The following is a 24856-nucleotide window of genomic DNA, read 5'->3' as shown; positions in this document are numbered from 1 at the left end:
AAATTTTGTTTTCTGAATCTGTTTATAACTTCCAAGTGTTTTACAGCAACTTTTCTCTAATGTGTTTGTAGAAAGTGATATTCTTACATGGTGTCACTATCATAAGTGGCAGCATTCAATAACAGTTGTGCAAAGTAGTAGATGTCGTATCCTCCTGTGGAAGATAGATTGAGTCCTTGAGATGTGGTATCATTGGGATGAGAAAACATAGGAGACATTTTTATTATTCAGGATGGTATAAAGTCTTAAACATATTTTTCCTTTGTCCATTCTAATCTGTATAACAAGAAAGTCACTGCCTTAGCAGCCATGACCTTACTGGGGAGAAAGGGAAAAGGAGAGTGAACGGTAAAGGTTAGACATGTATTCTGTTCCTGAAGAATACCTTAGAGAATTTAAAAGAAATCCTTACTATGCTGCTTTCTCAGCCCTTGTCTGAGAATAACAGAAGGTCAGAAAAATACATTGGAATAATCCAGGCTAGAGATAATAATGGTTGACATCGCAGAAGTGTTAGTACAAATGGCAAGAAAGTAGTCAGTTACCTAACTGTATCAATTTAAACCATATATAATTCTCAATATTTAACCACTATTGATCAAAAAAAGCTTCAATTTCTAGTATTTCTGTTTTTGAAAGTAAAATGGGTATAATTTCACTAAAAGAATAGAATAGATGTGTGGGAAGTGAAAAGATACTAATCAAGAAAAAATTTGTCAGACTTCTGACCTAAGCAATTGATAGCAGAATCGACAGAATATGAAATCATGGTGAGCTCAAGGCTAGAAACTGGGCACTTTTCGAGGTAGTCAGCTTTACAGTTGATTCCCTCAACTTTAGTTTCGGGCTAGTGCCTCTTTTGCTGCATAATGGTGGCCACATGCAGACCCCAGAAAATAGCATATGTATGACTTGAGCTCTCTCTCTCTCTCTCTCTCTCTCTCTCTCTCTCTCTCTCTCTCTCTCTCTCTCTGTGTGTGTGTGTGTGTGTATGTAGGCATGTGTACATATTGGCAAAAAAGTTATCAAACTTCCCTAGTAATACCGATTGATAGGTGTGTCTATCTTCTCATATGAGGGATAGAATTCTACTTTTATATAATATGATTTGAAAAATGTGATTTCAATGTTTTTTAACACCATGCCACATCTCTTTCAACTTTTATTGTCTAAACTTGTTTTCTTCCTGCTTTATTATATTCTTTTATGACATCCTGTCACTCTAAATCAGGTGAGATTCAACTAGGGACTATGTTATTACATACAATTTGGAAAGATGATCTTTTTTATTTGTTTGTTGGTGTTATTTTTCTTTATTATAGGGTTTCATTCTGTAACCCAGGCTATTCTGGAATGTAGGATGACCCTGCCTTCCATGTGCTAGGACTTCAGTCATGCACTTCCATCCTTTGCTTCAAGAATTGTCTCTATGTTCTGTGATCAAGTAACATGGGAGCACTATGACATCTCACTTATCTTCATGGCCAGGATAAGATTAATATGTGTCTTCATAGAAATGAAAGTAAATGATTTAACAATGTGTTTGCTTTCAGAGCATTAAGGTATGAGACAACTTCATCATGACAAAGTACAATATTATGAAAACATGTTGTGTTGAGTGACAGCCAAATCAGAAATTAGTTGAAGGAGAGTGCTGATAACATACTGTTAATAGAGGTCAAAGTATTCGTGTACCACGAGTTAAAAATGCCTATCCTTCTGAAATTTTTGTCTATTGTACCGGCCTTACTAATAGACTGTGTGATACGGATCTTTGGGTACTATGGGAGATAATTTCTTCTGCATTTGAGTTTATGAAGTTAGAAATATAATTGGAGTAAAAAGGTGTTAGAAGATTTAGAAGAAACTTACATGACTCATTCAGATTGTCCAAATTTAGAAACCATCAAAGCTGTTTGTTCAGGCTTCTATTTTCAAGATGACAATTGTGTATGAACATAAATGATGCCCTAAGTCACTGAAAGGCAGGCCTCATTTTGTTGCTGTGAAATGTTTGTGTTAAACAATCATTAAAAGCAGAATTGCTTCACATTCTTATTTAGCATTTTCTTTCCTCAGATGTGATAAAGCAAGGAAGGGTGAAGAGAAACAAACTCTGTCCTGTTTATGTGAGCATGATCTGCATATATATCTGACTATGTTTTCATTTCTCATTCCCTTTTCTGAGTTCCTCTTTCCTTTCTTCACTTGAGTTGACTTAAGTACACAAATCAGTAATAAAAGGCATGATATGATGGAGCAGAAATACTGTTGTGTTTTCTGTCATTTTAGCAAAAAATAACACATGAGAATATCTTAGTTGTGAAGTTTCATGATACAGTACAGGCATTTCCCAAAGTATGCTCCAGGATGCCCAAGGATTTCTGTCAAGAAAAGTGAGAGTTTGGTGATGAAATTGGAAACTCCCATCTATTTTCATTCCTCTAGCCATGTGTTCATTCACACATCCCAGCTCTATTTTCATGTTTTATAAACTTGGCTTTATTATAAGAAAAGAATTGTTAGCCTGGAGTAAATTTTTTTTCAAAGCCACAGATAGAAAGAACATGTTCTTTTAAGTAGAGATTCTGAACTTTAAACCCCAGACTTAGATTCTCATCTTAATCATTACCCTAAGTTTTCTGAGTGCATTGCTCCACCGTGAAGATCAAATGAGACATGCACAAAGTGAGTAGAGCAGTTTCCCATTAAAGATTCCCATTGGATCAGAATAGTTCTGATCGAACACTTTTTATCATAGAAATTATTGTAAAATATTGAGAAATAGGTACATATTATTAAGATTATATATATTGAGCTGGTGATCAGTGCTTCCTAACATGTCTACCCTAGTTTCTTTATGTGAATTTTATCTAAACAGCTATATCTGACATCCTTTAAAACATTTGCATATATATGCAAACAAATATATATATATATATATATATATATATATATGTACTTGTTTGTGATCTCCACGAGGAAAAACATAACAAGCATTTCAACTATATTTTATACTATGTAGTTTGTCTTCTTTCTTTCTAAATTATCTACAATTAAAAATTTAGAGCCTATTTCCAAAGCTTTATCCTCTTAGTGTTGAGATAGCAAACCCCTTAGCTCTATAGATAGCCAATGCCCTGTAGCTGATTGCATCAGAAACCTTAAGCACTTTCATCCATTTACCTTAGTGAGTCATGAAAATTATCAGCCTGTATATGTACCAGGAAGACATCAATTTCAAAACACTTTGATGACCCTTCCCAAGCCCTTTCTGTCTGTCCATCAGTCTTTATGTGTTTGAGACTGGGTCCCATGTAGCTTAGGCTGTCATTGAATTTGCTATATAACCAAGTGTTGACCCATGACCTTGTGATCAACCTGTCTCTCCCTCCCTACTTGACTACAACAATGACAAGAATGTTGAACCATGCCTGGTCGATGCAGTGCTCAGTATCAAAGTCAGGCTTTACGCATCCTAGGCAAAGGTTCTATCAATTATGCTACTTCCCCAGCTCCTTTTAAGTCTTTATTCCTTTCCTGCTGTTAGTCCTCTCTCAAATACTCTAATTTACAAAGACCAAAGAAAGAAAGAAAGAGCAGCAGCAGTATATTTGGAATAGGAATATGGCAATTTGATAAAGGAAGACAGTCTAGTTCTTTTTTACCCCTTAACCCAAGCCCTATTTAGATAGACTATTTCTTATTATAAGAAAAATATGTTTTGACAAGTTGACAAGTTTCCCTCTGGGTTTTCATTTGCCTTGAGCAGGATCTTCAACCATCTTGTATGGATGGGGCAAATGTGTTTATGTATTGGGGTCCATGCTAAATGAAAAAGTTAGATGTGCACTAGCTCCCATAATAGGAACAGCACGAATTGAAACAGACAAATAATAGAAACCAGTGCAGGGTGTCTAGGCAAGATGGGAAAGCAAATTGCTTGGAATATGAATTGCATGATGACTATTGTAATGCTCCTATTATTTTCTGAAAACTCAGGATGACTTATGTTGAGCCTGAACCAGATGGATTTTTGTGTCCATTCGAGGTACAATCTGTTTAAATGAACTAAAGCAGGTGAACGCTGAAAACATTAAAATGTCACCATTTGTTTTATAGCCCAATCACCATTTTTTTCTGATTGAAAAGTAAGTACTTCACTTCTGCCTGGTGTTTGTTGGTAGTTCTGCTGATTAACTTATTGAAGCTCTAATAACCTTGTAAGAATGATTTCAAATAAACATCATGTTTAGAGTACAAAGGGCAGTTTTCTAATACCACACTTTCTACTGCCTAGAGAACACAAAGCAAAATTCAGCCTTGAAATATCATCTTCTTTTCTTTTGGCTGATTATTCATGTATTTTACTTGATTATAAACAGACATTGCTTTGTGTGTATTACTCAATGATAATTTAAGATAAATTAGTAAGATATTATAATTTATACAGTGATTTGAATGAGAAAATGTCACCCAACCACAGTGACCTTGGTCTTAGAGATCTGAGCCCTTTTCATATGTGTATTTTTTTTACTATTGATACCAGAGAGAAATTAATAGAATTGTAAAATATAGCACTTTGCATTTACAAAAGAATGTGATGATGGTACTCCTGATCATATGCCTGAATGTGACTGAAGGCAATAGTAATTATCTACGTTTCTTTCCACTTTAAGAACACCGGATCCTGACCTTGTCTGTGATTGTAATCACTGTAACTTGATTACAGTTTTTAAGATGTCAAGCCATCACTACTGTCTTCAATATAACTCATAAAATGAAGAAAGGATAGTGACAAGATTAAAGAAACTTTAAACTTAAGTAAAGCTTTTCATTTTATCATTATTAACAACACAAATATGAAATGCTTTCTCAGAAGGACACACAAAGAAGAATCTTTAAAAAGCACCTGTAGCAGGATTTTTGTTGTTGTTGTTCTGAAGCAAAGCTCAGAGTAGGATTATTGAAAGTTCTCAGAAATACCCTCTTTCAGTTTAGTTCTTTAAATCTGCAACTTGAGTCTGGATACTTTCAGTTCATGATTGTCCATGATATTCTTTTTAAAAATGAAAAATCAGGTTATACAGATAAATAAAATTGGATACAAGATCAGCCAACATGGAATTTCCTTTATCTGGATGTCCTTGAAATTTCAAATCTTTTATTTTAGGGTGGTTTGGTGTAGGTTCGATACAGGGTTTCTCTATGTAACAGCCCTAGCTGTTCTGGAACTCACTCTGTAAACAAGACTGACCTCAAACTCACAGGAAGCTGCCTGCCTCTGACTCCTGAGTGCTGGGCTTAAAGACATGCGTCATCACTGGCCAGCTCAAATCTATTTTCTTTGTCTTGTCCGGGGTGATGCAGAAACTTTAGGGTAGTCAGCTGAGTTTGGAAAATGAACTTTTCCCCCACAATAGTTAAAGATATTTGATTCTTTTATAGGACACCAGAACATCAAAGTATGTCTGATATAAAAGTCTCCAAATATTGTATCAAATAAGATTTTGTACTAAGATGTGTTTAATGAAAAATAACTATAATCCCAGCACTCAGAAGGTTAAGACAAGCAGATCTCTGTGTATCTGAGGCCAGCCTGGTCTACAGAGTGAGTTCCGGGAAAGCCAGAGACCCTGTCGCAAAAAAACTAACATGATATTCCAAGTGAAACAAATTCATCACCTTTGACATTGCCTCTCAAGAACGCACTGTATGTCTGTAAATATTTCTGAATGAATTCTTGTATTGTACTATTGTATCATTTCTTCTATTAAATACTGAGTCAAATGAATGATCCTTTCTTTTACTTGAATTACAAAACATAGTTGTCTTTGGAAGAAAAAAAAGAAAAGTATAAAATATTGTTTTCATTATTTTAGGCTATATCTTTAATTTCATTATTAGGCTATATCTAATATTTCATTATTAAAGGCTATATCTTTAATTTCAAATGGTATTAGTAGCGATTTTATTACTAATTCATTTAGTATTTATGAGTTCACCCTATGGATGTCAGTTATCCTTTATGATATCGTTCATAAGATGACTGAATAGGAGCACATTGTATAAGATTAAACATTTGAATAGTATTATGCCATTCTTTAAAGCTAGGAATTTGAAAAGACTGCTAGAGAATTAGCCTCTGAATCATGTACTAGGAAATTAGGGGTATATTTGCAGTGCCATGGCAAAAAATTAAGAATACAGTGTGTAGTAGAACTTCATAACATAATTTGCTTTAAATATGCCAGATGTCATGTATAGCATGTGAACTATATCATTACTTTTCAGAAAACATGAAATTTTCCTAGTGACATCTTACATGGACATTACCATAGCCTTTAGTATGCATCAAAAGTGTAGAACATTAGAACATACTTATTTTCCTTAATATTATTTTCTTTTAGATAGTTACGATTGCAAGAAAAGATAATACCAGTAGAAATAATTTCTGTAGAATTGTATTCAAATTCACATACTTACATATATACATGTGTGCATGTCCATGTTATATTCACATGGTATATATTTTAAATGGTCACTAATTGTATCTTTAAAGTTGCCTACCACTGTTTGTTGAACATAATGTAAAACATAGTTTGATATCTGACATATTCATATAAATAACATGCTAATTTATGTGTTTAAGAAGATATTTGTACACAGCACAATCTAGAAAGAATTTTATTTAGGTATTTTGATTAGCAAATGTTAGAGTCAAAGTCCACATGATAGGGTTAGAAAATTGATTTTAACTAGATTGCAATGCAGTCATCAAAAACATGTCTCACTGTGTTTAATGAAAACATATTGCTTATATTTATCACTTTGGAAAGCCCTCTGAAAACAAACAAAAATCATACTTTCAAGATAAAACATACTCATGTACACTTTGTGAATTTGAACCAACATTTTTATGAGTTTATATTGTTAATGCTAATTAATTTCAAATGAATGGACTTGGGTGTCTAGTACTATCAGTCATGGCATATGTCTGTATGTTTAAGCATATGATTACTTATGAGAGAGTACAAAGAGCAATCAGATTTGTTTGTGAGCTAAGAGGGAAAACTTAACATAGGATATGGAAGGGGCAATGCCTAAAGGGGAGGAAATGAATACAGGGTAGGGCCATAATTTTAATTACTTCCAAAGGGCACTGGTGTGTGTTTTATAGCCATTCTTCTCTGTTTTTATGAAGCACTAACTCCTTGAAGCACAAAATTACATGTGTGTGCCTGAGGCATATGGAGAGTGAACACCAGAGACTATGGCTGAGTTTTAGGCACTGGGTTAGTATGTACAGTTTGAGAGAGTTTGGAGAGTCCAGTAGAATCTAATGGTTTTGATTAGTTTTTTAAGAAGAAAATAAAACCCTCTCAAATGAAAACCTCCATTCACAGTATAAATTAGATTAGAGGTTTTGCTTTTAGATTTTCTTCCTGATTAAAAAGATATGTTGTTACTACAAAAAGGGTTTTCTGCATTTCTGTAAGCTATGTTATACCTTTACCAATTGACATCTGTTAAAATTTATTCTTACCTCACTTTTGGGTGGGTTACTGGGTGGGGTTTTGATGCTGTTTTGTAAATGAGGTTGTGCTAACATTTAAGACTGTCCTGCCTCGCCATCCTTGCAATACTGAGGTTACAGGGGTGTGCAACTTTTTAACTTTTCTTTGGTCCTTAAGACACATACTCAGGAATAAGATGTTCTTACAACAGTGGGCTCCACAAAGTAAATTATTGAACCTTATTCTGTAATTTCACTCTCACCTTTTGTCCTCAGTGCTCAATGGAATGTGGTTTTACTAATAACCAACTATAAGGGAATTTGGCTCTAACAATAACCAACTATAAGAGTAACACTCTAGTGCCCACAGACGAATCTGCTTTCAGTGAAACATATTAAACAGATAGTAAGTGTTTTACTGGTGATTCAAAGACTTTAATGATATTTGCCTTTGGAAAACCACTTTCTCTAATGGTTCTGCCAGTTCTTCTGCAGGGGTGATGGGAAGTTTGTGACAAGGAGTGCTCTGCTTACTTCTATACAAGGCTGTATAATCAGAGCAGCATATAAATGTCTAACATAACTAAAAGTTGGATGTACCACATAAATAATATGTTCAGGTGGCAACTGTGCTGTCATTTCATCTAAAATTCCCTTCATTGAGGATAACAAAAAATGCCTGCCTGCCAGCTGTTTGAAAGCATCCTAAGATCAGTAAAACGGCAAAACAGTCAAGCCCACATCCAGAAATCAAATAATACATTTTGAAACCTGCTTTTTAAAGATTTTTTTCTTGTCATCTCCTGTATTTTCTTAATGATGACATCTTAATTTTTAATCTTGTTTCTTTGTTCTCTCTAATCTAAGACATATTGTAATGATCTGTCCTTAAACATAGACATTTGGCAAATCTAGAAGAAACTTCATTTAGTGCAATAAACAAAGAGGAAAGGCCCATATAGCTTTAAAATTGTATTAGTGCCCAATAGAAAATGCCACAGACTGTCTCATTCTCTATCCCCTCTGAAGGCAATGATAACCTATACCAGCTTTGTGACACTAGTACAACTTATGGAGTTCGCAGAATTTGAAGACAATGATTCTAGTGGTGACAGTTTCTATTTGTGTACATGTCAGTAGATGAAGGAGTAAATGAACAGTCTACATTGTCCACCTTATGACTGACATTGTGCCTAATGAGCGTGTACTATATCTTAGAGGCCTACATTGACTATTTATAGTCGACTGTTGTTACGGTTTAAATAAAAAATGTCCTACACAGTTTGATGTATTTAAACATTGAAGCTTTGGGAGGCAGAAACTAGCTGTCTGGTGTAGCCAGCTAGTAACAGAACCAGAATGTTAAAGTCTCTGCTTCCTTCTGCTGCCTCTACAAACTCCTGCAACAGACTGATGAATGTTTTCTCTTCCATGGTGGACTGTATTTCTCTGAACTTTGAGCCAAAATAAACCCCCTGCTTCCTTAAGTTCCTTTTCTGTTCCAGTTTTAGGTCATGGCAACAAGAAAAGTAGCTAAATACAATTGTTAATATAAAAATCAAGAAGGACATTACAAAACACACTGATATTCTAATCTGGGCAGTAATTGAAGTGTCCTATGTAAGAATGAAATCCAGAATTGTATAGTTTTTCTCCCTAAGGAGGTTTTGTATATTTTAGATGGAGTGCCACAATTCTAATTTTTTCTGCATATTTCTTTTTGAGAAAAGAGGTAACAGAGTAGTCCAGGTTGGTCTGGAACTGTAGCAATCCTGCTGCCTCTGTCTTCCAAGTACTGGGAATTTGTCATGTGCCACCACACTAACGTCCTGCTAAATATTTAACTCATGTTACTTGGATGTTTCATTTTAATGTGATACACTTGAAGGCATTTGGAGCATTATTTCTATAATAGAGTCAAAACATATAAATAATTATACTCTCTGGAGCTGAAAGTCTTTGTGAATTTAAATATATGTTCTATAGAATGCCAACAAACAAAATATACCTTTTTTAAAATTGTGGACAAAAATAAATTGAAATCTACTACTATCTGTAGAAAATTTCTCATAAAAATGACCGAATGAGGGAACAAAAGCCTGTCATTGTATATACCAACCTTTTCTGATGTGTTATCCACTAAAATGACATTCCAAAAGATTCACAGTGGGTAGCATATGGAATACTCTGTAAACACTGATTAGATTTAATAATGTTTGTATCACTGTTTGGGAACAGTTACAAGGAATGCAACAGCCATATATTATTAGCATCAAAATAACTCAGAAAAAAAGCTAATTAAGGCAAAACTAGAAACTTAGTGAAATTGAACACAAAAATAACAACCTACCCACCTGTCCAGGACTTGTTGAATTGTTTGTGTGCATGCAAAACAGATTTGATACCAAGAGCTTAGAGGTGGGTGCTATGAAAATTATAATGGGCTGTTACAGTGGCATTTTCAGACTATCCACTGCTCCCGAAAAATCTGATCTCAGAAGAACAGCAGTGCTGCTGGAGATGAGGTTTCGGTCAAGTCCCAGGAACGGAGAATAGCACTGTGTTCTGCAGTTCTGTTGTGCTACATTGACTGTTTGTGATTCATAAATCTACTTTTGTTTTGCAAATGTAGGTATACTAAATTGAGCAGCAGAGAGTACAGTAGCAGAGATTCACTCCTGAGCTGCCATGGTATTTGATGTTCATGTGTTCTGGAGAGCAGTGTATATGATTGATTCCATTGTAGTTTTTAGGCATCACTAGTGTTCTTAATTGGTATTTTTAGAAGGTGTACATAGACAGCAGATTAAATGTAAACAGGAAGAAGTGTAGGTAGGGATAGATAGATAGATAGATAGATAGATAGATAGATAGATAGATAGATAGATAGATCATGTGAGAGATTGAAAATTTATTTAGCAAAATATGCCCATTAAATATCAAAGGAAAATTTTCTTGTATATATAGTCCTTTTAAATCTGACATTTCTCTAATACTTCTATGCCTTTTAAAATAGCATTTTTCAAGTTTTTTGCTTTAACCCATTTAATCAATTCCTTCTTAACTGATATAAAAGCAAGCATGTCTCTCAAAACCATTTTTTCTTTCAGTTTTGTTGTTAGCTCAGGGCATATGTTTTCCTGTTTTAGACTGTTATCAAAACATCAAGTTAAATAGTATTTTGCAGTCTAGTTTAATCATGTAACTCTTTTTCTTGTAAAAATACATTAATTAGCTGTTTGAGTGGTAAGTTATCTTGTTATTTTCTCTAGAAATATCAGTTTGAGTATTGAATTCTTATTTTAAAAGTATCATTGTTTTCTTTAGATCTAGCATCTGTCATTTCTGTTGTTTAGTTTCTGCCTTTCAGTTTCAGTGTAATTTAGATCAGATGTTACTTTCATTAGCAGAAGTTTCTTAGCAAATAGTAAATGTACACATATTTTAATGATTCCTTTTCACACATTTGTTTTAATATTGATTTTTTATTTTTATTTGAAGCAAAAATATGTTTAAATAAGATAAAATGTACAATATACAAAATATTAAAACAAGATAAAATGTAATAATCATTTAGCACATTTTTTTCAATACCCGGTCCATTTTTTACACTTTTATTTTATTTGAATTAAAAATCTAACTTGTGAATGGGATGCTAATTAAAAATATAAAAAATTATAACATGTCTCCTCCTGAATTCAAGATACTTTTCATGTATAATAGTAAGCCTGGGTATGTTGACATACAGTATTGTCACAGTACTTAAGACAGGATGATCCTTGGCTACATAAGGATCAAGGCCAGCCTGGGCCACATGAGACTCTGAAAAAGAGAGAGAGAGAGAGAGAGAGAGAGAGAGAGAGAGAGAGAGAGAGAGAGGATATCTATTTATAAAAACAGGATAAGTCTAAAGCTGTAAAGATGAAAAAGTTATATGAAACATTCCATTTGCTTGTACAATATGGTATCTTTTATGCCCAGGTTTCCGTCTTTACAGAATTTACTTGGTGTTTTTCACCCACACAAGAATCTAACTTTTTCTTTTCTATGCCATCTGCTATTCAGCTAATATGTGTTTGAATTGTTTTATGCAAAAGAACTAACAGCCTAACATTTTGTCACACTTTGTTCTTATGTCTTAACAATGCTTGGCCACTTGTAGATAAATGAAAAATACTATTTTTTGTTTGTTTGTGTAAATAAAAATTGTTTTCCTTTACCTTGTCATTGCTTAATCAGAATGCATTCCACCAAAGATTAAAAAAAAAAATCCCAGTCTGTAGTGGTGACTCAGGCCTGTATTCCAAGCTCTCAGGTAACTTGGACATGAGGATCACCACAGACTTAAAGCCAGCCTTGGCTACATAGCGATTTCCATGCCAGACTATTTTGCAATGTGAGAACCTGTCTCACAGAGTAAAATATTAAAACAAAAACTACAGGAAGAATAAGAAGCTTGTGAATTTTGGTGTGTGTGTGTGTGTGTGTGTGTGTGTGTGTGTGTGTGTGTGTGTGCCTGTGTGTGGTGTCCTGTTTTTGTTGTTGATTGGCTGGTTTGATATTTTGTTTTTTTTGTTTTTGTTTGTTTTGTATGTTTATTTGTTTAATCACACATCCCCCTCTTCCAGTGCACTTAACACAATAGTTCTGTTGCTTGGAGCTTATCTTTCCATTTGAATGAACTTGGACCAGCCAAGGTCTACTCTTGGTATTCTTAGGCAGTCTGTAGATCTAGGTACAGTGTGATTTAGCAGATCTCTATAATATTTTTATCCTGCAGGACCAAAATTCTGTGCCCACTTAACAGCAGCCCTTGTCTTCCTTCTCCACTCAGCCTCTGGAAAGAACCATATTATTTTCTACTTCTATTAAGTACTTTAACTATTTTAAAGGACCATTACTTTACAAAGGAATGGAAAACTGGGAGGATACCTGGAAGATTTTCTACTCCTGATAAGTTGAGTCAGAATTTTTCAGCTGTAGCAGGTAGTCCCCGCTCCATTGCTGTTCTCAGGAGAACTCTGCATAGCACGCAGTGGCCTTCTCCTAGCATAGTTGCAGAGGAGCTCTACAATTGTAGGTGTCAAGGTCTATTCCCTGGAAATTGTTCTATGTTCTCTTACTCATAGAAATACACTTACACACACACACAACACACACACACACACACACACACACACACACACACTTCCTGTGGGAGCCAAAGTCTGTGTGTAGTAATTTTCCAATGGGGGAAAAAAAAAACTGAAGTCACCAGATACTCTACCAGGATCTTGCACGTAATTATGAGACTACATAGAAATCTAAGTCAAAATTTGGCCTACTGTTTCTCTACACACGTGTATGTAAAAAGCTATTCCTTGCATATTGTGAAAAAAACATGTAAAATCAGCCCTTTCCTTTTAATGCTCTTTAAATATGAAATACAGTTGTTTGTTAACTCAGGGAGCAGCTCTTTGGAACTGTTGCATCTTGCAGAACTGAAGTTCTGAAATCACAGCATAGGCACTGGAAAGCACCATTCACCTTTCTGTAACTTCAACTGTTTTGATACTCCATGCAGATGAAATTATACAGTATCTGTTCTATGTAACTGACCTGTTCATTTACTCTAATATTCTGACAGTCCATCTATGTTGTCACATATCACAAGATTAACATCTTTTGCAAAAATAGTGTACACACACTCAGGGATTGAGATTTGTAATGCTGAACTATAGATACTTTCTATTCCTGTCTTTCAGTTTAACTAGTAGCTTCAAATTAAGATATTCAAATTACCATTTCTCATTCTTACTCAACTGAAATGGCAATGAGACAAGTAAGTGGAAAGAGGCAAGTATATAAACTGGAGTAGTATTCCAAGTTTGAATATATACTACAGTGTCTCTCTGCTTTTATTAGCTCACCTAGGGGAAGGTTGTGTTGTAGCCATTGGGATTACTGCTTCAGTGAACATAGAAGGGCATATGGCACCTCAACATCCTGGTTTTTCCTATGTTTTTAAGTCCAAAGTCTGTCTTTGAGTAACACATTGATGATGAGAATATATGTGATTGCTAAGAGCATATATTTTTGAGATAACAGAAACCTAGAGACAGCAAATACATTAGGTAAATCTGCTGCTCATTTTATATCCATGCCACAAACAACATTAGTGAAGAAGTTTTGTTAGTTTATTTTCTTTAAGCAGAAATTTTTCAAAGTTACATTCTTATCTCTCCAACAAACAAAAAGGACCATGGCCTTTGAAAGCAATGCCTTGGTATTTGAATAGATTCTTCCATGTATAAAGTCTTAAAATGTCTTCAGAATTAACTAATGTCATTTCATATTAAGACATACATTAAATTGATATAGGAAAAATATAGAACTCACTAATAACTAAGAAAAATAGATGATTTTCCATATATGCATGCATATAAATACATATGTGTTTTAGCAGCCTCAAGGAATAAAGCTTTCCTGAAGTATATTAGGAATATGTTACATAAAAATACTTTCAGAAAAGTAAATTGAAAACACAAATAAAATTTCTCCAATGAAAAACTCAATCCCTGAGTTGAACCAGAATAAGCTATCATCTATATTGAATAAATTCAGGGAATCATTCTGAAATGTTTGACTGTCATGGCTGATGTATTAGATTAAAGCTCTTTATATCTTGAAATGTACTTCCTTTCCACTATACAAAAAGTCATAGTAACTGAGAAAGACATCAAAGTTAAGGCAAAGTTTATTATAGGATCATCTAGGATAATTTAGATAAGGTTATAGCATGAATAGATTCTTATAAATGAACATAAGTCTTCAAAGCTTAAGGAACTAGGAGTTGGAGTCTAGTGGAAAGGGTTCCAAACAGCCTAAACTGAAACAAAATAAGAGTCATCAATAAGAAATTGGGTTAGAAAATAAAAAGTTGTCCTTCAGTGAGTGCCATTATTTTATTTTACAGGAACATTTCTGTCTTTGAGCAAGTTTACTCTAAGATAAATTCTCATTGCTATGTACTTAGAAGGTCCTTAAAACCTACTAGTGCCATCAGTTGCCTTCAATCTAGAATAGAAGGATTATATGAATTAAGCAACCAGTTTAAGTAATATATTCTAATATTTCCATTTGAAAAAGATCAGTGTACCTGCTGGGAATGTAGTTCACTCAGTAGAGTGTTTGACCAGCATTCAGCAAGTCCCTAGTATGATGCACAGTACTGAGTAAAACTGGATGTGGTGGTGTACACCTCTAATTTCAGTAATAGGCAAGAGGGGGTCAGAGGAGCAGAAATTCATCTTTACACTATAGCAAGTTTGAAGCCTCCCTGGGCCCCTTGAGATCCCACATTGTGTGGTGGTGGCAGGGGGCTGTGAATGTGTTGTATAGACTACATACACTCTGGAGCCATCTTGCTCTGTTTCTTTCTCTTCTGAATGAAACCTTTCACCATACTCTTTTTCTGCCAAAACTAGCTGCTTCAATTTTACCTTGGTATTTATGCACTCTGGTATTTTAAAGCTAGATTGAACCATGCCGAATTTTTATGGTCATTTCTTTGTTTGGTAACTGAACTGTGGGAAATTAGTCCTACAAATTAATCTACCCATAACAAAGAGGAAAGGGAAGGATCTAGAGCTGCCCTAATTGTTAAGGCTTTACAATGCATAAAGTTGTCTTTTCCCACTTGTTTACTTTGATAGTAGTTTCAGTTAAATAAATAAAATAATGAAGAATGGTAACATAAAGCCTGAATTGGAAGATGGTATGGGAAGTATGAAATTGGAGCCAGAGAGAGCACGTACCAAGCTAACAGACTAGCACTGCAAATGGAACATCAGGGATGGATGGATAGATGGATGGATGGATGGATGGATGGATGGATGGATGGATGGATGGATATAATAAATACATAGAAATCTATACATGGTTGTACAATTCTGTAGTCCCAGGATTGAGAGTTCAAGGATAACCTGGGTCATATAGTGAGATCTTAGCTTAAGAATGAAAACTGAAATGGAGGAGGTATACTCCATGGGCTATGAATTAATTACATATGTACAATTTTAAGTATTTGCAAAAGAGGATGCCACTTTATTTTTGCGTATTTGTGTCTCCAAGTATGTTTTGCATAAGTTTTGAAATAATTATTTCATTATTTTTAATTATGCATATAGGTGGGTATGGATACATTACTGCAGTGTTTACAGAGTCTAGAAGAAGGCATCGAAAGACTTCGAGCTAGAGTTACAGGTGGTTGTGAGCTGCCTGACATGGTTTCTGGTTACTTAAATAATCTAGTTAGTCCTCAACTCTTAACTGTTCAGGCATCTTCAGATGCTGAGCAGAATTTTTCTTAAAATAATGATTTTTTTTTAAAAAAAAATCACAATTTAAGAGCCAAGAGAGGAACGCTATTTAGAAGAAGAGAATGACAAGTTATGAACATACTGAGCTTAAGACATTCATGAAATTTATGACGGTTTCTCAAAGGTAGTTGAACTATATGTGTTATTTGGTTAAATAGAGATAAGAAATAAGCAGGAGAAAGCACTGCATTGCCAAAGTAAGTAAAATACAGAAGCTGGAAGACCTCATCTTCTGTAATCAGATCTTGACAGAAATGATGCACTACTCTTATGCTGGTTCAAAGAATACACCTTTAGTCCAAATATGATTGACTTTGAGATGCTACTTCATCCCTAATAAATAATATTCTGGCCAGGTGGAGGTGACACACACCTTTAATTCCAGCACTTGGGAGACAGAGGCAGGCAGATCTCTGTGAGTTCCAGGTCAGCATGGTCTACAGAGCAAGTTCTAGAATAGGCTCCATAGCTACCTGGAAACTCTGTCTCGAAAAAAAGAAAGGAGGAAAAAAAGAAAGGAGGGGGAAGGGAGGGAGGGAAAGAGGAAGGAAGAAGGGAGGGAGGGAGGGAGGGAAGGACGAAAGAAAGAAGGAAGGAAGGCAGGCAGAGAGAACAAAAGAATATTCTGGCATGTCTAGCTAACAGAAAAATATCAAATTCTGCAGTTAAAACTTTTTAATGATATAACAGGTGTTGTCACTGTGAACTTGACTAAACAGTAGGTAGACCCTGTGATATTGAATTTTCTAGTTTTGAATAGTAACAAAATTTATGTTCCCAGTGAAATTCATAATATCACATTATCTCTCTGTGTAGACAACTTTGATTATTCACTACTTATAAAGAACAATTTAGAACCTTACAAGCATTCATTTGTTTTCCACGCTTATTTCCTTAACATGGCCATATGTGCCCAAACTGTCACACCATGTCCACAGTTGCTTGAGAATTCCAGATACATTGATGCCTTTGCTTATGCTGTTGCTAGTGCATAGAGTAGCTTTTCTTGAGCAAGAAAAGTCCTTTCTATATTTCAAGGTGGAGCTCAAAACTTCATAAAATATTTCCTCATGATCCTAGAATCACTTCTTTTGTGTGCCCACAGCTTTCAGGGATTCTGTTATAGAACATACTTTGTTTTATCATGAGTGTTTCCCCCCTTTTAAACAGAGGAATATTATGGCATCTTTAATTTTTACATAATTTTAGATTGGAAAGATGTGGAGACAGGTGCCCAGGTACAAGTCCTAAATCTGCTTACTAGCTACACTACACTCAGAAAATCAGTTGGCCCTCCTGAGAGTAATTAATAATAGCATGCATGGATTGGCGATTTGGGAGAATTTAATAAAAGGCCATTTGGTAAACATTTAGTTAAGTACCTGGTTCATTGTCAGAGGTCACCAAATATCTGCTGCTTTACTTCTGCTTTGCCATTATTTATCTTTCTCAATTCTAGTTGATAGAGTCAATGAAGTTGAGTCTCACCATTTCCTTTTCTTTTTCTCTACACACTCCTTAGCAATTGTTTTATACACTATGACCATGTGATAAATAATGCTGAAAGCTGAATGTGAGCTAAGGTAGAGGTAAAAGGTAAAATGTGATGTAATTGATGTCTATCTATGCATACTATGAATACTAAATAATACATTCCAAAGTATATCAATCTCAAAACTATATAATTTTTTTCAAAGTTTATTAAATTATAAAAGTTTCCATTTCCGCCCCTCCTCCCAACACCCTCCCACTTCCCCCACTCCCTCTCCTCCTCCCTCTCCATCCCTAAGAGTAGTCAGGGTTTCCTGCCCTGTGGGAAGTTCAAGTTCCTCCCCCCTCCCTCCAGGTCCAGGAAGGTGAGTATCCAAACAGGCTGGATCCCAAAAATCCAGTATATGCAGAGGAAACAAGTCCTAGTGTCATTGTCAATGGCTTTTCAGAAAGACTCCGGGCCAGCCACATTCAGAGAATCCGGCCACATTCAGAGAATCTGGTTAGATCACAGAAAACTATATAATTTTAAACATAGCTCCTTATCGGCAAATTTTGGTAGTTATGAATTGCTTAAAATCTGTGCTTTCTAAAACTACCTTTGATTCTATGTGATATTTATGGTAAGTAGCAAAATATATTTCTAATATAATATGCTGTCTTCTTATGAGTACTTACCAAGTAGCGAGAAGACTTACTATCACTTTGACAATAGTCTGTATTCCATTAAATGTAGAAGTTTTGGTTGTGAATTTGAATTGAGATAGACTTTTTGGTATGTTTGAGTGGAAGATGTCTGATTACTACTTCTTTAAACTCTTCAATGACATTTTCCCCCAGCGGGGGGAAAAATCTAGAAGACCCATGAAATCTAGTCCCTGCTTGCTTCATTAACTGTTTTGTCTCTTCCACTTGTTTCATGGTCTTTAGTATTGTAAAGGCATTACTCTTTTTTGTGTTCCTAGAATAGTGAATACTTTCCCTTCACTTTCTCACCCTCTCTCTGTGCTCCTTCAGCTTTTTCTTCACATTCAGTTCTCAGCTTAAATTCCATTCCTAAAGATGCATTGCTAGTCTTGTGCTCTACTTCTCTCTCTCCCAAGGTTGAGTTGTATTGTACCCAAATGTACATTTATTTGGCATCTTATGATTTTTAATCACTTTTTTGATTTGTAATTTTCAATGTAATTTGCAATTATTTCTTCACGTAAACTTCTCTCTAGGAAAGCAATGACTATTACAATTTGTAACTGTGTTTTCATTCTCCAAAAGATACTGTGTGCATAGTAGGCACTTAATCACTGAGCTTGAGTAAGGGAGTAAAGAAATGGCTCTGTGGAGTAGCTAAGTGAACCAAGCTAGATTGTCCCCAGGCATGGTTGCATATAACTTTAATCCCAGCGCTCTAGAAGCTTAGGCCAGTGGGTCTCTGTGAGTTCTAAGACAGCCAGGGTTATACAGTGAGACCCTGTCTAAAAACAAAAGCAAAGCAAAACACACCCACAAACATAGTTTTTCTTCAAGGGATGGTTGAAAGAAACACAAAAAAATTATGTAAATAAAGAATAGAGAAAAGGAAGAGCACAAGGTAGACATCTTCCCTTTGTAGTTTTACATTTTTTAAAACATTTTTTAAATTCTAGATTATTGGGTCTATCTGTGGAAAAGTCTGGATATTACAAAATATATCCCTCTGGCTCTGTAAATGCTTTCTACATTTTTGAAACTTGGAACTTGAGCTCAGTATCACTAATAGGCAATCTTCTGTTACTCAAACATCCTCTAACTCCATTTTGAAATAAGAGTTTTAAAAGAAAATTATTCTATATCTATAGCTATCATAGAGTATTATAGTAATTACCAATGCTGTGCATATTATTCTTATTAATGTTTCATATTTTAAAATATCTGTCAGGTCTATTCACCTGAAAATATATAGTTTTTAAGTGATTTTCTGCTAGTTGTGACAATAATATTTTAAAGTTAATTCTTTGAAATATTGATTTTTGACTAGAAATTATTCAAGTTATATGGAAAATTCAAATTTATTAGCATTTATAGGATTTTTCTGGTGTTATGAAAATTAGAAACACTGTATATTTTTCAATAGAATCTGCATTTATGACACCCTTTTATTTAAATGGGCAATTATACCATGTTGCTAACTAAAGCTTGTGTGAAGGTTAAGTGGATCTCAAGTTGATATTTCCATGTTCTCCAACAATCCAACAGTAATGATATTTAATATTTTAAGCTTTTATTAAAATTGTAAGTAACGAATGTGCTGCCTACAAAGATGAAAATTTTAAGAACTGATTTGACTCAATTAGCCACATGATATATAAACTCCGTCACCCCCAGTGCTCTGCTAATGTTCATTCCACTTACAATAAAACAATTCTTCTCTAGTAATGATTACTCTGTCTATCAAAGTAAAATAAAATGAGAAACAGTTTTCTCTACTTCATTCGATGAAGTAGTTGTATGTTTGCAACTGAAGAGCATTCAGGGATTGGCAGGTGGGTCTAACTGCATTTAATAGCCAAAATAAATATAAAATGTACATAGGAGTATAAGGAAAATAAATTTCTTTCTGTGTGTACTATGGAGGAAATTTGAGTTTTTCAGGATGAATTTTAAGTTCATACTGTTTTTTATGCTACAGAGGCATATGAGCTTTATAAATTTATATATAGTCACACAAAAAATTATAGATGATCTAAGCTTTAGGTAGCCAGGTATGCTGATACAGCCCTTTTATTTCTAGTACTTGGGAGGCAGAGGCAGGCAGTCTACAAATGAGTTCCAGGATAGCCAGGGTTACATGGAGAAACATTGTTTTGGGAAAAAAAAACCTCCCAAAAAACTAAAAAAGCTTTCTATAACTACACAATGTTTAAATATCCAGGAAATTGTGATCACTGCCTCCTTAGGTCACCGTTTCAATGAATCAATATGAAAATACTTTGTGGACTTATACACATTTTATAAATTAACTTTTCAGATTCTTGATTGAGACCCAATTAGTTTTCAAATTATTAATACACTAAAGTGATTAGCATCTCAACTGCTAATGTTTTAAAGTGTTTGTTTATTTTTTGTTTTGTTTCATTTTTGTCTTTTTGTTTCTTGAGACAAGGATTCTCTGTATAACACTCCTAGCTGTCCTGGAACTAGCTCTTGTAGAAGCAGGCTGGCCTCCAATTCAGAAATCTGCCTGCCTCTGCCTCCCGAGTGCTGGGATTAAAGGCGTGCAACACAATTGCCCGGCTTTACACACGTTTAACACCTTAAAAGAACACTTCTGTGGGGGTGACATGATATGACTTTAGTTCTCAGCTTATTTTGTTCTTGTCGTTTTGGTTTTTTGAGACAGGGTCTCTCTGTATAACAACCCTGGTTCTCCTAGAACTCACTCTGTAGACAAGGCTGACCTTGAACTCAGAGATCTTCTGTTTCTATCTCCTGAGTGCTGGGGTTAAAGGCATGCACACCACCATCTGGCTAGTTCTCAGGTTCTTAAATAAGTTCCATGCTTAAAATTTCAAGGGTGTTCTTTATTATGTACAAGGAGTTTAAAAGCTGCCTGGTCAAAGGAAAAAAGTTTGGAATTAACTTTTTGCCCTCTCATATTTGATTACTTCATGTTTTGGATCTGTCCCACATCACCACCATATGAGTATATTTAATGTGGCATTTAAATTACCATGAATTGCCCTCATTATAGAAAGTTCAGTGTTTTTCCAAGGTTCTTCTCTAAATAGTTCAGGATTTTTTTTTGAATAGATGGAAGAGTGCATTCTATCTTTTAAACCCAGGAGAATGTAATCCTCAGAGAACCCTACTCCTTAATATCATTAGATCTATGGTCATTTTTCTGTGGCATCTAAGCCATTGTGTCTGGATATTCAGGAGCAAATGTCCCTTGGTGCTGTCATTCTTACCAATGTCTTCACTGGTAGCTGAGAGCTATGGCAGAAGCTGTAGTATACACAGTGTGACTGCCACTATGCTTGCTAGATCTGCACTCTGAGCATGGCCATCTGCTTCTTTCTGAGTGTTCTCAAAACCCAGCTTCGAGCAGAATTTCTGGCCTAGTCAAATCATTCACAGTTTCGACAGCATATTTTCTGAAATCTGTTGTCCTCAATCTTAAATTATCACATGGAATAGGAAAAGTTTAGGTCTTCACTAATAAAATATATTTCAGACCTTCTCTATACACATATTCCACTTAAGGAACTATTTACTTCAATTTATAAATAAGGAGAAATTAGCTAAATTGCCACAGGTTGGCCTTGGACCCTTCTCTTATCCTCCTGCCTCAGCCTCCCTAGTAACTAGGATTGCATGAGTCACCCATTACATATACCAAAAATGTATTGTTTTTTATTACATTTTATTTATTTAATGGGGAGTGCACAAACACCATACATGTGTAAGAGAACAACTTAGAAGAGTTGATGTTCTCCCGAGTATCCACTGTGATGACATTCAGATACAAATTCGCAACTTTAATCAACTCCCAATAATCAAATTTAACTTGTCATTCTACTAAATGAAATAATCTAACTTTCATGACAGAGACGGTTACTATACATTTTAATCCTAGATGGATGAGTGACTTCTATTTAATGCCCTCAAATTTAAAACTATTATAGTGGAATTTCATTGTCTTTGAGAAAAGGTTGTTTTGAAAAGAACATTGAACATGATATGGAGAAAAGTATATTGTAGGTGTTTAGTTATATACAAATGTCAATTTTGAATGACATAATTATTTTTAATATTAGGATGCAAACTCCCTCATGGTAGAGATTAAGACGTTGGTCATTATTTTATCACTGACAAGTCCCATACAATATCTTGGATTAGTGATGATTCAAAAATTAAATTTTATAAGTAAAATAAAGGCATGGGAAAGAGTAACACTGAACAAAAAGAGCTGTATAGTTTCAATCTTTCTCCTTATTTCTTTGGGGTTTAGTTTTGGTTTCCTCTTTTTGTTTGTTTGTTTTTTATTGGATTTTGTTTTTGAGACAGAAACTCACAATGTAGTCATGGGTGGCTTGGAATTCTCTTTGTAGACCAGGCTGACCTCGTGAACTCACAGAGATCCACCAGCTTCTGCCTCAAAGTGAGTGCCACCATGCCCAGCAAGGTCAGTTTTTTTTTTTTTAATGTGGAGTACCATGTAAGATTTTGTGGCAGGATTGCAATTTTGAAATATATCAGGGCTGAAATATCTATCCCTTTTAGAGTAATAACTTTAGAACTATAGAAGTAAGTAAAGCTTTGAGGCTAGGCTGCTTTCCATTTGTTAGTGCAATGATAATCTATTCATAGACTGTTGTAACTTCTCACTTTGGAATACAGAATTTCTGAAATCAGTTTTTGGCCTATAAAAACAAATTGGTAAAATTATGTTTCATTACACAAACATATTTTAGCCTCCAAAAATGTATGTTAGGATAAATGAGGCATATAAGAACTTTGCCTTCCTTGTTAGCTTTGACTTTTTCACTGGTTTACAGAGGTTGGACATCCTGAAATATACATTTTCATAATCTGCATTGCAAATGATTGCACTTAAGTGACCTTTGCAATGTGTTTCTGCCCAGTAAGTTTCTGGCATGAGTCTATATTTTTTTCTTTTTCTTTTTTGCTTTGTGTGTGTATAGGAATGGGAGCGAGGTAAAGAAACAAAACAATAGCTTAAATTCTGTGCTTAGAAATAAAGACTACTGTTTCATTTCTGCTCCACTGAAACAGGATGTTTAATATCCGAACATAGTGTTAAAAGAAAAAATTATATGGAGGTACTTTTCAATAATAAAATCAAAATGTATATGAAGCATGTGCATGTTATGAAAAAAGGCAGTTATAAAAGTATTCATTCTTTCAGGTCTATTAATGTCACAATAGACTTGAGGGCTGAATGATTTAATTATACTTTTTAGCAGAGAGTTGGTGCTAATAGTTAAGCAGTATTAAAAAGACCATAGATAAGTGATATCTCATTTTCAAATTCATGGTATGTACTGTAAGTGTCAGCTGCAGAATAATTTTACAGAAATGGCCTGATTTCTGCATTGCTTCCATTAGAAAAACCAAAGTGGACCCATGTTCCAACTTTACTTCTATGATCACCCGTCATTTTTAATGAACTTAATTCCAATTTTAAATGTTGATTTGGCTTCCTCTTTTCTTCACAATTATTCCCTTACTGTCCTCTCAATCACTCTTATGAATTAGCATTCAACAATTACCTAGCCAAAGAAGAAAGACCAGATGCAGTTCTCTAAAATATTCATCATACTCAGACCAGACCTAGAAATTTTAATCCACATATTCATGGTTTTATATTTATTAGTGCTAAAAGGTTCATTTTACAATTTATTTTCAATAGTTTTAAAACATTGATAAAGATAGATAGATGATAGATAGATAGATAGATAGATAGATAGATAGATAGATAGACAGATAGATAGAATATTACATATAGTTTTAATTTTAGACAAGGTCTTGCTGTGTAGTACAGGCTAAACTTAAATGCATGATTACAAGCATGAGCCACCACATTGGTGTGGGATTCTCTTCTGTATGCTATAAATATGTTTTATTATCATTGGTTGTTAAAGAAGCTTTTATGGCCAATGGCTCAGTGGAATAAAGCCAGATGGGAAATCCTAACAGACATATAGAGAGAAAGTAGAAGGATTCAGGGAGATACCATGTAGGTGCCAAAGGAGAAATATGTGAGCTGCCAGTCAGAAACTTACCAGTAGGCCACAACCCCGTGGTGATTCGCAGATTAATAGAAATGGGTTAATTTAAGATGCAAGAGTTAGCTAATAAGTAGTCTAAGCCATTGGTCAAACAGTGTTGTAATTAATATAGTTTCTGTGTGATTATTTACAGCCTGGGCATCCGGGAAACAAACGAGCAGTGTCTGCTTACACCACATGGCAATGTACATTGTCTGTGACATGAGAGATGACAGAATTGAAAATGCCAGTGAGAGATGAGTGTATATTTTAAGCATAAGTTTTGATGAAGAATACATAGTCATGGAGAGCCAAGTGTGAGAAAAAAATGGGAACGATTTAACAAAACACACTATTGTATATCTCTATGATGTTCATGGAGGGTCAGCTTGTTGTGGTTTCTGTCCCACCTGGTTCCCCACAGCTCGTAAACCCCAAAGAAAATCACACAGAGGTCTCCATAAATTATAAAACTGATTTACCCATTAGCTCAGGCTTCTTATTAGCTATTATGACTTATATTAACCCATTATTCTGATCTATTTTAGCCATATGGCTTGGTACCATTTTTAGCTGGCAGGTCACATGTTGCTTCTTTGGTGATCTGGGCTGTACTGTGGAGGGAGCTTCCTGCTTCCAAGAATACTCCCATTCTCTTTGTTCCACCTCTACTTCCTGTCTGGTTTTCCCGCCTATACTTCCTGCCTGGCCAATCAGCATTT

The 24856-nt window shown here is 34.8% G+C and overlaps 1 protein-coding gene across 3 annotated transcripts in view; it reads left to right on the top strand.

The window, feature by feature from the left end:
* Positions 1-24856, top strand: part of Diaph2 (diaphanous related formin 2) — a 727907-nt gene that overhangs the window by 494040 nt on the left and 209011 nt on the right. The gene's annotated exons all lie outside the window — the stretch shown is intronic.

Source organism: Myodes glareolus, chromosome X (assembly GCF_982192425.1).
Source record: "Myodes glareolus chromosome X, mMyoGla1.1, whole genome shotgun sequence".
Taxonomy (NCBI): domain Eukaryota; kingdom Metazoa; phylum Chordata; class Mammalia; order Rodentia; family Cricetidae; genus Myodes; species Myodes glareolus.
This window is presented reverse-complemented; position numbering and strand designations above follow the sequence as displayed.